Source organism: Streptopelia decaocto (genome assembly GCF_964273445.1).
Source record: "Streptopelia decaocto genome assembly, chromosome: 9".
Taxonomy (NCBI): domain Eukaryota; kingdom Metazoa; phylum Chordata; class Aves; order Columbiformes; family Columbidae; genus Streptopelia; species Streptopelia decaocto.
In genome coordinates this window covers 3627906-3642029 of record NC_138664.1, presented here as the reverse complement: position 1 = coordinate 3642029, position 14124 = coordinate 3627906, and the positions used below count along the sequence as shown (strand labels likewise).

General features: G+C 38.5%; 1 protein-coding gene across 3 annotated transcripts in view; it reads right to left on the bottom strand.

Moving 5' to 3' along the window:
* The window catches only part of ADAMTSL3 (ADAMTS like 3), a 176489-nt gene that overhangs the window by 148179 nt on the left and 14186 nt on the right, over positions 1-14124 (bottom strand). The window lies entirely within an intron of this gene.

Below are 14124 nucleotides of genomic sequence, written 5' to 3'. Positions count from 1 at the left end.
TGCAGTGAGTTCACTTTCTGAAGCTCAGCACTCATCTCATAAAAAGCAGATGAGATGTCATTCACAGTATGGGGCTGGAGAAGCTTACATTGCTTTGTTTACTCTCTTCTGCAAAGAAGAAGCTGTCAGCTTCTCACACTGTAAACCCCATCATTCATGACAGCATTAAATTAACATACTTGTTTTAAATCAAACAATCGTATAAACCAGAAATAGCTTGCAAAGGACACGTCTAGACTAGGGTAAAAGGTCATATTTTAGCATGCAAGACTGAATCTGATTTTAAAGAGGATTTTTTTCATCAAGCCTGCATAAGAGTAATTCACGTTCACATCATATTATCATGGCATTTCTATAAAGCCTATTATTGCAGCAGCCTCCACTTGTACACTTTAGCCAACTGTATTTATGCAGAACTAAATCATAAAATATGGAGAATTAATCTACATTTGATAACAATAGTTTCCCCATAAAGCAACCAAGAGAGGTCCACAGCTATGCCTGATGCTGGATCCAAGCTGGCTCAAGCAGACACAAGCCTTGACACGTTAAGTATAACCCAGACACGAAACTGGCTGACAAAATCTGGCATCTTTCCCCACTGGTTTCAATGGGCCATCAATAGATCCCATGTGAGGGAATATGGCAATGATGTAATCTATGATTTCAGCACAGGACTCATGGATAAGAGAGATGCCTTCTAAAGCTCGAGTGTCTTGGGTTACAGTACTTAACTTCTCTACCTCAGTTTCCCCAGGTTTAAAACACAATGAGAACACCAGTGGACCCATATTAATGGTGCAGTTTATATTTGCAAAATACTTTGGAAAATAATAGCGTTAAGTGCTAGCAATTCATAATATTTTTGAAAGAGACGCCTAATTCACAGACAGAAGACAATTCAAATTATCCCACCACGCTTCTTAGATAAATATGCGTATCATACTGTTGCTTAATTTCCCATAAACAAATTTGTCAGTAGGACATGTAGCAATTAACTTGCTTGTGTTTTTCATCTTCGTAAGTTAAACATTTAAAATAGAAAGTCTTTGGACATTCATCAGCGTTATGCTTTGAATACGAAAGACACCAACATATGAAGCTGAAATAGCAGTTTAATAAATATGACTGGAAAAGCAAGGGCTTCTCACACACATTCAATTTTTGTAACAAAAGCTAATGAACAGTCAGCCACTGGAGAAGCAGAAGAATGCTTGCTAGATTCAGGCAAGCAAAACCTGGCTTCTAAGCATGGAAAAAAATCAATGTAAAAGATTAATGCTTCATAAGGTTACACAGGAGGTTCCAGTGGAACTGATCTCCTAACTTCAGCAATAGGTACTGCTACCTACCCAGTATAACTAAAGTAAGGAATAATGCAGCAAAGCATTTAATTAAAAATAAAAATTTACCAAGAACACCATAGCAGTTGTCACAGTGAGCTGGCATTGAAACCAAGTAATTACAGCTGATAAACAACCCAAACCCAGAGGTTCATTAAAAACCAGTAAAGTTTCAAATTCTCAAAGAACTCTTTTATATCAACTCAAAGTAGCAAAAAAGCATTTTTTCTGCTCTAGATATAGGTACCTTCCAATAAGCTACATGTGTCCAATGCATTTCCATTCACACATTGTACTGAACACAAAATGTACTGTTTCCACTTAGTCCACTTTATTCCCCACTAAGGAAACTAACAATGTTCCTTGTGAGGCTTTTATACTTCTATGGGTACTTTTGCCTAAACCTAATTCAAATTTCAACAGTCTGTGGGTTTATAGCATATTTGGGATCATCTCTGAATGACTTGGCTAAGCCAATATAAATTCATGTTTTAAACTAAAGGCAGCAAGTGTATGTTTCAGAAAACAACTATATTTCATGCTAGTGTTTTAAATCTGTTTAATGGCCAGTTAAATGTTAATAACGTTAAGTTAAACGTGTCAAATTACAAGTATACTTAAGATTGAGAACAGGCATTTTAAAATAGCTTTTATTACCTTTTATTCTATGAAGACAGTAGAAGGTGATAATGTAGCCAAACCAGATATAATAATCACTGCGTAAAATTGATTGAAATTAATATATCAGGTAGCAGGGAAGTGTGTACTATGGTACTGAAAAAGAAGAAAATGTAACAGTTGGAAACAGATTGGGGTTTTAAAATCTTTCTAGATAGCTGTTAATCAGAGCATGTAATTTATTAGTCAGAAATCATTCTATGTGTGATGAAGGAGATGAAGGAGTAGTATCCTGAAAAATAAATAATGTAGGTAGGTTCTGAGAAGTGCAAAATGGCACCATTCTTACTGAGAGGTTGTGACTGCTTCCTCACTCATCACTCCCCACCTGAGTGCTTTAAGACTAAATTACTCTTCCAACAAAATGAATGGCTTATACCCAAGCCTCTGGTTTTTCAATCTCCCTCTGTGACTTGTATGTTATCATTTTTACTGCTGCCCAATTTCATTGCTCTGCATACTACTCTGACTAGAAGCATCTGCCCAAGTCGAAGTTACTGGATTTGGGGATTTTACATTTTATTTTATTACTGGAAGTAAGAGGGAAGATTACCGAGTGCTTCCCAGCCAATGCTGACATTAGCAAGTAGCATGGCCAAGTAGGACTGAATCTGCAGATAAAAGTATGTGCAGGACCAAATGCCCACACAAAGCACATTTGAAGGAGAAGGGCTTATTTTAAACTAGGTCTAGTAAATCCTATGGATTGAATGTCTCTTAGTGGCTGAATAACAGTAGGTGTGCTGCTGGGGCACATCTTCTGGCACAGTTTGACCCAAAAGGAATCCCATTGGCACGCTCTGAAACCACTATGCAACGCAAACCACTTCAGCTGCTCCTTCTCCTTGATACGCAGAATTCATATTAACTATTGCCATCCACTTGTAATCATCAGATCAGAGCAACTGTTGAAATGTAGTTTATGACTAAAAATTACAAATATTACTCATTGCTCATTCCTTCCAAGGATCAGATTAAGAATTTCACCCAAGGATTTAAACTGTTATTGTAATTTCAGAGAAATTAAAAAATGTAGTTTAGTCTACAGTTCTCAGGGATCATTTGATACAAAGGCTACGACAAATTCAACTGAACCTCATAATAATATGCTACTATTGTATTTAATTATAACCACCAGGAGACTGAAAAGTAATTGTTCCATATTTATATATAAACAGTAGCAGCTTTAGAAAGTGAAGCTTTCTGCTACATCTGAGTTGTGAAGGTCAAGAAGATGAGAAAACAGAGATGGAATGTCTCAAAGAAATGACTTGAACATAATTAGAAATAAACCACTAATCTTTCCGGTACAAAGGAATTTTTAATTTTAGAGTTTCTTGGCAGCAAGAACCACACTAAGAGAAGAACAAGAACTGTGCTCTTATGTACACTGAATGCAAATCAGCGTCACCTAGACTTAAAATCAGTCATTCCCCAATCCTGCGTGCATGCTAAAATTGGGAGCATACTGAGAACAAACTGTTTTGTGCAATAAAGAAAATGAAAGCTTCAACATTATCTACTTTAAATGCCAAAGATGACAAAATACCGCAACTCCTCCTGAAACTGCTTCAATATCATGTTTTCAAAAAGTGGAACAGATGAAAGATAAAGGTCCAGTCACCTAAAGCTTTATAGTTACACACAACTGCACTATCCTGCCCAAAGCAAATTCTATTAAAATAATGACCAGCACAGTGGAGGCAGTTTCCTTCCCAGAGGTTTGTGGCTCTTTTATTAGTTCCTGTTGGAAGGGGAAAATTGGGTTTGGTCTTGAGTGTCTTAGTTTCCAAAAAAATCACTGTTTTAGGGAAAAAGATGGGAAAAGCAAATAAAGTGATAAAAACTATCTGCATTCTTAATGCCTTGTAAATACTATGATTACTATGCATGGCAAGTCCAATCATATACCAAATTGTGTGTCTTCCAATTTAATTTAAATATGTCTGCTAAGCTGTTGTAGAACGTGATTTACGCCCCAGGGAAGTCACACGCCAGCTGAATAGATGTTCAGTTGAATGGATTTTCAAGGACTCCAGTACAACAATGTTGAGCGAGCACAGCACTCCAGCTTCATCACAAGACGAAATGCGTTAGCAGATAAACAAAGTCACACTAACAGTTCAGAACTTCAGACATCTCCAGAGTAAGCGACCCTGATTAAATATCTAGTAAGACCCAGATTAGCTTCTGTCATGGCCAAGATTTACAAAAACAACTTCCTAATGCTGGCCACTCGCAAACATTTAAAGATCCTGCAAGTGAACTGAGTTTCCACAGAAGCAGCCAGCAGCTCAGTGTTTCCGGAGAGCGGGCTAATTATTTAATTATTAATATTAAACTACGAAGCCAACGTTTCAAACCAGAATTAAACTATAAATGTCATTTCTTCTTAAAAAAAAGATGACACAGCTGAACTGATGAAAGGCAAACATTTCTTCATTAAAGAACCTGAAACACCGAACCTGACTATCAGGTTTCTTCAGAGAAGTCACAAGTGAGATGACAAGACAACCTGAAAGACTGAACCAAAAGTTCTTGCAGGGACAGAACTGAACTGTGTGAGTCAAGAGTCAGTTTTCCGTGGTGCATGCTCCGTATTAAAGGCAGACTTCAGATCTGTCTGATTTAAACCCAAATCTAATGATTTTTCCTCTCATTCTACACCTATTTAGAACATGAAGAAATAAAACAAGCTTGGGAAAATCTGCTTGTAACTTGAAGGTACATAGATACAATATGAAAGACCAAAACCACCAATTTATGACACAGTCAAATGCTGCCAGCAAGCACTTAGAAACTCAAACTTCAGCTATTGCTTGAGTAGTGTCTACTATTGAAAACTATTTAAGTACAAACTATTAAGTACAATCATGTTCCCAACTGCAAGAACACAACTGGCTCCATCACCTGTGCTGCTCAGACCAAGCCCATCCTGTGCCCATGCAAGTACTAGGAGTCAGGTCACTGATTTGAACGTGCTTAAGATCACATCATCAACACTATAGTGCTCAATCTAAACCTTTTTTCATGCCATAGGTTTGTAGATCTTAAAGCAAACGCAACACAAGAAGGACAGCTGAGACAATTTTCATTTTAGAATAAGATACTATCTTTCAGTGTTTTCTAAAGAACATTTCTACCAACATTTTTATTCATTAAATGCAAATACATTTTCCTTGGCATATCTTGGGCTGCAGACTGAGATCAACACATTTTGAAAATCTTTTTGCTGTACCTTCTAAAATTTATACTAGTGATTAAGCTTTTGGATATTTATCAACAACTACTCATGTTTTCTCTTGCTATGGTCTGGCTAAAAGATTAAACTTTTCACTGAAAGGCTGCAGTATTATTTAGCCAACGTCTCAGTTTCAAAATCCAGCTTAAATATCAACTCTGTTTCATATTTCCAGAAGAAATATGAACTCTGGAGTTTTTCTTCTTCCAACGAAGCTGCTTCTAAACTCTGCATTAGGCAGACTCTCCTTTCCAAAGGATTGAGTTCAATTGCCTAGGATTTGTTTTAAAGGAGCTGCACTAGCAGACTGAAGTTGCTCCCAGTGATATCGATGGCGAAGTTCCCACCAACATCTTTCCAGAACCAGGGCCCAAATACCCCGCAGCAGGACAGCATCCCTCGTTACATAGCACTTACTATTAGAACCATGAATAACAGTAGATACTCAGCGCTTTCTAGCTTTGCGCAAACAAGCATCAAGGTGAAAAACAGCACTCAGGATGACCCCCGAGCAGTTCATCTCCAATTATTGTCAGGAGGTTAGTGACTGTAGATCAGATTCTGCTTTCAAAATACGCAACGCCCAATTATTTCCTTAAGTCTTTAGTTTAGCCTTGAGGGAATGGGCACAACAATACTTGGAGCTAATGTAAAAGCAATATGAAAGTTTTACTAAATCCTCTTGATGAACACTTCCCTGTGCCTAAAACAGTGAAAGGGAAGTAATATCTTGTTAGAAAAAAAATCTGGAAGTGAGACAGAAAATACTATCCCATTAATATCTCTTTTTAAAGTCTTGCAAGCAAAACAGACACAGGTAACTGAAGTATTTGAAAATATTCCTTCTTTCACCACGTGTTCCACGATTCCAAGCAAATCCCTCTTTTTATTCTTCATTTAGTAACGTCATAATTGGTAAAATTCTTGTCATAAATCAAGTCCTTCCAGCACAACTGGAACATGTTCTCTCTTATTCATTGAAGGTTTCTTTATGATCACCATAGAAAAAATACGCTACAAAAGTACCATCAACAGCCTTAGCAAAGAAATCAGGACAATCTATAATATGTTTTTTTTAATTTTATTAAAGCGTCCTTTATCGTGAGCACCATGAGGTGAAAGAAGGTTTTTGCTAACCTGAGAAGCTGCTAACAGCTGAATGGATTCATTTGCAGGAAACAGGGAATCCTGCTTGTTTATCTATGGACATGATGGCAGCTTCAGTAACATACTGGAGGAGACTGGAAGAATAATATTTGAGGAACAGCAGATTTATTTACAAAAGGGAAGAAAGGAGCATAGTTTAAGGCTATATAGGATCACTGTCAGAAGCAATGGAATTATAAAGCCAAATCAATCAACACATGCACTGAATGAAGATTCACGTCATTTAAGGAGTAAAAGAAAGAAGAAAAGGAAATGAGAAAGGATATAGTGTGATTCTTTCATTGAGTGGCAGGAGCTTCTACTGTGGAAGGGCAAGCAGGACAGCTCAGCAGCTTTGGCAGGCCATGCATTAACATAGACCTTGGGATTATTCAATAACAACAACAAATAGAAAAGATGATGGGCCACATGAGATAAACGAGAGGCTGTTGCAGGCTATGGGCTGCAGGTGCCTAAATTTTAGTAGAGAGATATTTAAATAGCATCCTATAGGTTTGCAAGGGCTCTTTTCTAATACATGAGTTCCTTCTCATGCCCTTCTCCATTATCCAGACTGGGTTTTTCATCTAGTTATGCTAAAGAAAGGATACAAGAAAGGTGTGAATGCTCCCAGGTAACCAAGAGTTACACCAAAATGGGAAGCCTCCTAAAAGCTAACAAAGCAAAAATTTGGGGCAGGTGAAACTTCATGGCACAGTTTTGTAAGTTATTCTGTACCGCACTTGTAAAACTCCCCTTTGTTTTCATTTGGCCGCGGTGACATGGCCACACTGACAGGACCGCAGGATTTGGGATTTAAGGAACATCATCCTCAGCTAGATCTGACCAACCTTTCTACATGCAAGCTTAAACACACCAAGGGAGATGATACAGGGGGCGAGCAATTCACATATGTGAGCAAAATGGGACATAACACATGGTTGGGTCCTGCAAAACAATTTGTTAGCCACTATCAGATGCAAGAAAGTAGGATGCAAGACTTTACACAATACTTAGTTCCTAGACAGTATATCACAGAGTTAGAAAATAGCACTTAGTTCTTATATATTGTAGTATTATAGCACTATTCATCATGAGACTTCATATGACTCAGATTTGTCATCATCCTTATTTTACAATGGCTGGTCTCAGGAGAGTCTGGCTAAGAATGACATGGGACTCCTGACTCAGATTTTCCTGATTCTTTTTAATTTAAATTATGACTTTAATGTTATTAATATTATATTATGTTAGCGTGATTATTTGTATTTCATTTCCTTTTGAGTTTTTTCTTTAATAGTGATATAATTTGAACTGACACAGTAACATGCTTTTCATATACTTGAGTTGAAATTGTGCCTAAGGGCAGTGAAATTCTCATCCATAAGCTGCGTAAGGAAAAAACTCTGGTGCTCAGAAGCCAAACACCTGCTAGAGCTGGTGGCAGATCCAGATTTTTAAGAGAATTCTTGTTGCATAATGAAAACACAAAGAAGGGAAATGTGTGGGGCAACGGGGTGGTATAAAAAACATGGCATTTTGGGGGTCAGAAAAAATCCTAAACCGCTATATACCTCAGAGATAAATAAAGATCTTGAAATTGAAGATGTTTAAACGTTCAATTATAAACAGACTTTTTTTCATGTTGGGAAGGCTGAACAGTGACTCTTCATCCTGTACTGCGGGGCATTGCCATTCCTCTTATTGCTAATGACCAGGAGCTTTCTCCCTGCCCTCAATGTCTCTACACCTGCTTCTGATTGAGGTGGCGGGGGAAAATTGGCAAGTGCCCAGCCCCAAAGACGTCTGCTCTAGCACTAGTTATTTTTCCTCACTACATACTGTCTATCCAATGTAGCCATCAGCAAGAGCATGGTGGCACAAACTGAACAGGTAGATGAAGTGTATGGAATTGCTCTGCTACTGTAAATGACTACAAATTCTCATCACAGAAACAGACCCGGAAACATGCAAACTCTCAGTCTCCGAGAACTGGAGTAATCTCTCCGTGAGAAAATACAAAATAGTACAACTATTTTGAAGATCAAATAGCCCAAAACTCAAGTAGGAGAACCAGAAGGGCACACAACTGAGCAACTCTGACAGATTAGGGAGACTGAAAGTTTCTGATAATCAACATCTACCGTCACAAAACTTCTCAATGAATTAGATCCTCAAGTAGTCCTGTAAATACCATATAAACAGGTATAATCCAGTAATACAAAGAATAAGGTGGCAAGATTCCTCTTCAGGGACGTGTCAAATCAGTTTACTGCAGGATACGCATATAAATATCCCTCTAAAAATGAATATACTGATGTCACACGCACAAAGGTCATTCAGCTATACTAAAATAACTGAAACTAAAATAACACAAGATGCAAGAACAATCTTTATTGATCAGCAGTGCTTGCTGACCTACTTCAGAGACTTCCACAAAGAATAAATACACACAGATAAGGCTGTGTAAAGGCTTGTGCACCTACAGATTAACAGAGTGAAATTGTTCACGTAAAAGGAGAACTGAGCTCGGTGGCGCCACAACTTCTCTTGAATGTCCCAAAGGCACTAATATGACCTGCATGACACGGAATTGGGGGAGGAAATTTCTGCACCAAGTTCATAACTTCTTTTTAAAGTGGGCAACATTTTCTAAAAGATTCAGTCAGTTTAAAGTGTAGCAAGGAAAAGGGATTCTACCTAATATATATATTAGTTCCAAATTTAATTACCTTCATTGCTAAAATTCTGTCTATTTTTGCTCCAAATTTGCCTAGTTTCTGATCTAGTCCTCAGGATAGGCCTGTGGGGTTTTTCTGTGCTATATTACACTGTCCTTTATTGTCAGAAATAATGTTCTTACTTTTTCTCAAACAAGATGGGAAAGGTGGTGTGGAGTGGCCTAAGAGCACCCACAAATTACCGAAATATTTATTAACACACTCTTGGAACTGCTGTCCCATGGAATAGAAGAGTCTGGGCTGGCACTGTTCTTCAGGGGAGCACTGGGAGCACCTGCTACCATCTTGTCAACAGAACTTCAAAGAGAGGCTGGGGGGGTGTCCCAAAATTCCAGTTAGATTAACAGGACACCCTGAATAAGAGTGTAAATAATCAAAATCTCTCTCCTCCCTGTTAGCTCTAGCTGATGAATACTTTCTCACCTGAAAGAAATCAGACTGGAGAGAACGCCACAGCCAGATGTTCACTCTCAGGCTACCTTATGATTTATAGCAGCTCAGCACACGAATGCGTCTAACACATGGCGAGGGAAACGTGATTTTTCCACTGTTAGTTTTCCACCAGTTCTGATAATTTTAGTGATATTAACCCAGTTCTTCATCTACTCTTCTTTCTCCATTGCAATAAATCCCTTTGCAGGGTTTATGGTCTAGGAGCCTAATACACTGACTGGGTCAGGCACATTTTCACAAGAAGGAAGCAGTTAAATGGTCATGGCTCTGCTGCAGGAATGTTGGTTTAAGGCTATTAATAAGGCACAGGAGGTGAATGCCTTTCGGCCGAGCACCCTCCACGTGTGCACACCTGTTTCAGCACAATTTTAAAGAGAAATTCCCAAAAGAAACTGTTCACAGCACGTAGTCTCTAAGTCTCAAATGTTTTTTTGCAAATACTCAAGAGCTTTCAAGCTTTTTGTGCTTTACTGAAGCCAGGAACACCAACACACCACCCACCAGGTAAAGCGTGGTACTTCCTAGTAAGCCATTTTCCCTATGAGATGATCTTTGTCTTACCAGCATCTCTGTTGTTGCCATCTACCACTTTGAGATTATTGCCACTGACTTCCAGTATCTTGATCATTCCCTACCTGATCTTTCGCTGCTGAAATGCTTTCTCTGACCCAGGCTCACAGTTCAAACACTGCGACTCACTTCTGCAAGCGTATATCTGCACTGTTACGTATTTCTTTTAGCTTCATTTAAATCTCAGCTTAACTATTCCCTCAGTCCAGTGATACGAGTCTTAATATTTTTATCTGTCCACTTTCTCATTTCCTCCTAATTCTTTTTTTTTCTGGGGGGACAGGGGATGCTCGTTCTCCAAGTGTACTCCGTTTCTTGCCAGTGAAGGCATCTCAAGCAGGACAAGGTTTTAACTGTGTGTTGCATTGAGCCAGGCACACTGTCCAGCATTAGCAAAGCAAAGGCTGACAAGAAAAAGGTCAATAACTGAACAAAACACACATAATGTAAAAAAAAAAAAAGACACAGAAGAACACACACACCCCAAAAAAAGGCAAAGTCTATAAACCAGAAAACACTGAGTATGAAAGAGGATCTACCATTAATCCGAAGATTGTCCTTCCTGGTCACAATTCATCTGCTATCATTAACTGACAATATTTCACATGTACACTTACTAATAAGCCGTTACCAGATAACTATGCTTTAGCTGTAAAAAGGCAGAGCAATTAAAAGCTCGTATGGCAGGCACTGCAGGCATCCATTCACTGACAACTGTTAAGACTAATGGTCATTAGTTTAATGACTCATTTTTGTTCTTCTACATGGTGTGTACAGTAATGCTGGAGGACTGATATGGTGAAGGGGAAAGGGCTGTTACTGAGGTGAGAGAAGATAAACACAGGATCCACTGCTGGAAAGAGTGAAATAAATCCTATGAATGAACTGGAATTACTGAAATGTTAAAAACACAGCTGAGCAAGTCAGACATAAAATGAAAATAGACACTGCTAATTTACAACGGGATGCCTGTTCTACTCAGGGTAGTTTCAACACTACAACTTTATCACCCGTCTTCCATGATCAGCAAAGAAATTTTATTAAGCAGTTTTAAAATTATCCAGGTGATTACAGAAAGACATTCAATGAACTCGCCAACAGAAAAAGGGTGCAGCAGGAAGAACATGGAAGAAAATGTGCAATTCAAATGCAAGACATTGCCTAATGTTTTGGAATTAAACAGTATGATGCCCTCTCAAATGCTCTGCATTTTTTTTTAATTTTTAAGCACAAAGTATCTTCACTGTGACTGATCTCACTAACACAGTCTTTTAATCCTCTAATGGTCTATATTTCTAATGCAACCAGTAGCAATTATAAGGGATCAAAACAGTTATCACAGAAGCAACATTAAAAGATAGGCCATGTGATTATATTCCTACTCACCCATCTTGTATTCTCATTCAAACAGCTGAAGTTAAGTGAATTGCTTCACTATGTGATCATTACTCTGGGAACTTGGCTACCAAATCCACAATATGCAATTTGCCAGCACATACCACCTGCACACTGAGGGAACGGAAGACCTTCCTGTGGAAGAATATCTTCCCATCCTGTGTGGGTGTACAGAAGCAGATGTGCACGTACAACAGATAGCTCCCAGGACAGATGAACTGTGACATGTCATAAGTCATGTATCGCTTTCCAATAATGATTATCTTTCTACCGGAAATTTAACAGAATAATTTTCCTCCCTCAGAATACCGCACTGGAGTTGATGATGGCACAGCAGATGGCTAGTAAGATAAACTATCTCGTTTCCTTCTCTTTTCCAGCAGTTTGAAGAATCTAACTGCAGAGGGTAGTAACTTTTCCACATGTATGCAGTTACTGGCATTGCACAGAATCTATTGGCAACTAAAAATTAAGCACACAACCAAACACCGTGTAGAGGCTGTAGACAAGCTACTGAAAAGCACTCCTACCTTGGCCAATACAGGAAAGGTTATGGAAGGACTGACTCTTATTGTTGTTTAAATCTCTTAATGCATACGTCTTGTGTGCAAAATGAACAATTAAGTGACCAAGGCATCTTTTAGAAGAGGGGGTCACTCGGCCTCCCCTGCTTCCAAGTGGAAAGCAACACTGTTTTACTCAGAAGTAGGACAGTTACTAAGGAAAAGCTTTTCAAAAGCAGCTTTTATATACCGAATTCTAAAAGAGTACACGTAATTTTGGTTTGTCCACTTGACTGTGTCTTTTGAAAAGCTGTCATGCCTCTTGCAGGACTAGGGATACTCTGCTCTTTTAGAAACAGCAAGTGAAAGGGGAAATGCAGAGCTCCCAGTACATGCCCAATTCCTAACCAACGGTGCAAAATCACTTATTGTTGCATATCTATTAATAGCAGCTTCTCTTTTACTGCTACCATTTGCATGTAAAGTTAAATAGAAGTCTTGACAGCACAGTTTAAAGATTTACAGAAGGGCACTATTCCTACAGAATATTTTCAGCTGTTCCAGAGCACTTTTGGATGGATCTGTGGCAATAACCTCCCCTGAATTTTCTTATCCGCAGTCAGCTCTTAGTTTGCCAGTACAAGCTAATGTGAGCGAGGAGGCCAACCCTAACAGTTCAATATCTAAAGCTTTAGCATGGTTCCAGATTCTCATATGTTTGTCTTTAGCATTCTAAGGCTTTTCAAAATACAGACAGAATCCAAGAACAATGGACTGTGCAAAGGCAGGGAAATAAATTCACCCACCCTTTTGTTTAATTGCAGAGGATTCCTTTTGCCCTATATTTCTATGACTTCTCAGACTGAAGACAACCATAACACCAGAAACTACTGAAGCTAGAATCTACACGATCTAAGGAATTTATAAACAGTGGTGTGAAATACTGTGCTCTTAATGATTTGGTTCTTATCACACATAATTATACATCTCTTCACATTCTCCACTGCTTTACAAACTGCAAACAATAAGATAGTCTCAAATCTCACAGTTAAGCCATGTTGAAGTTAACTGTGGCAGTAATCCTATTTTCATTTGAACTTTTTACAGGCCTGGCTTCCTCTACTCCATACCAAGTAAAATGTTATTATATGAAGCTTAAACAGCATCCATTTTAAACAACAAGACCCGAATATAAATCTTAACCTGTGTATGTCTCTGCAAGTTTGGCCGTACTTGGAATTATCAGTCCAGAACATCTTTATTTCAGAGCCCAGTCCTATTTGCCAAGAGAGATGTTTGTATCCTGATTATAGTGAAAAAAGCCAACTTGCTGGCCTGACTCAGGCTGTAATTATTCTGTGCCTTTATACAAGCTTTTTATAGTTCCTGGTAGAAAAGTTGAAGGGAATCCTACACAAGGTCTGAAATTTGTTGCCCTCTTGCAGAAAACCATTCAAAAATGACTGAATGAGATTTGTCTCTTCCTTATATGCTTTTCCTTTCCTTAAGATGATACATGCAGCAGCTTCCCTCATTTGGTGTTATTCCACCTTTAATAACAGAGGAAGGGCCTGACTGCAAATTGTTCTACAGAAGAGACACCCAACTTCTCAACAAAAAAACACACAACAAAACAAACAAACAACCCTGATTACTGAAGCATCTACACACTTTAAGAGGAAATACAGGACAATAATAAAATCTCCAAGTCAAAATGCCTACGCCAAGAAGATTTAATATGGTCTCTGAATCTCAAAATAAGCCAAAACTGTTCATTCCCGCTATTTACAAACACAGAATAATTCCAAATTGCCTAAAAGCCATCAGAATCCAAACCAATCAGCAGCATTTCACAGATTAATCCAATGCCACATGCAGACTGGGAACACAGGGCTGTGCTGCCCTCCTGCTCTTGCTCCTTCAGCATCAAGTTCAGACTGATACCTGTTCTAAATCAATGTGTTCCACAAAACTATGTCCTGGGAGGCTGGGGGTGAAGACACGTAGGAAAGGGAGAGCCTTTCTCCTAGTTCTTTACAAGGTATAAAAATTAC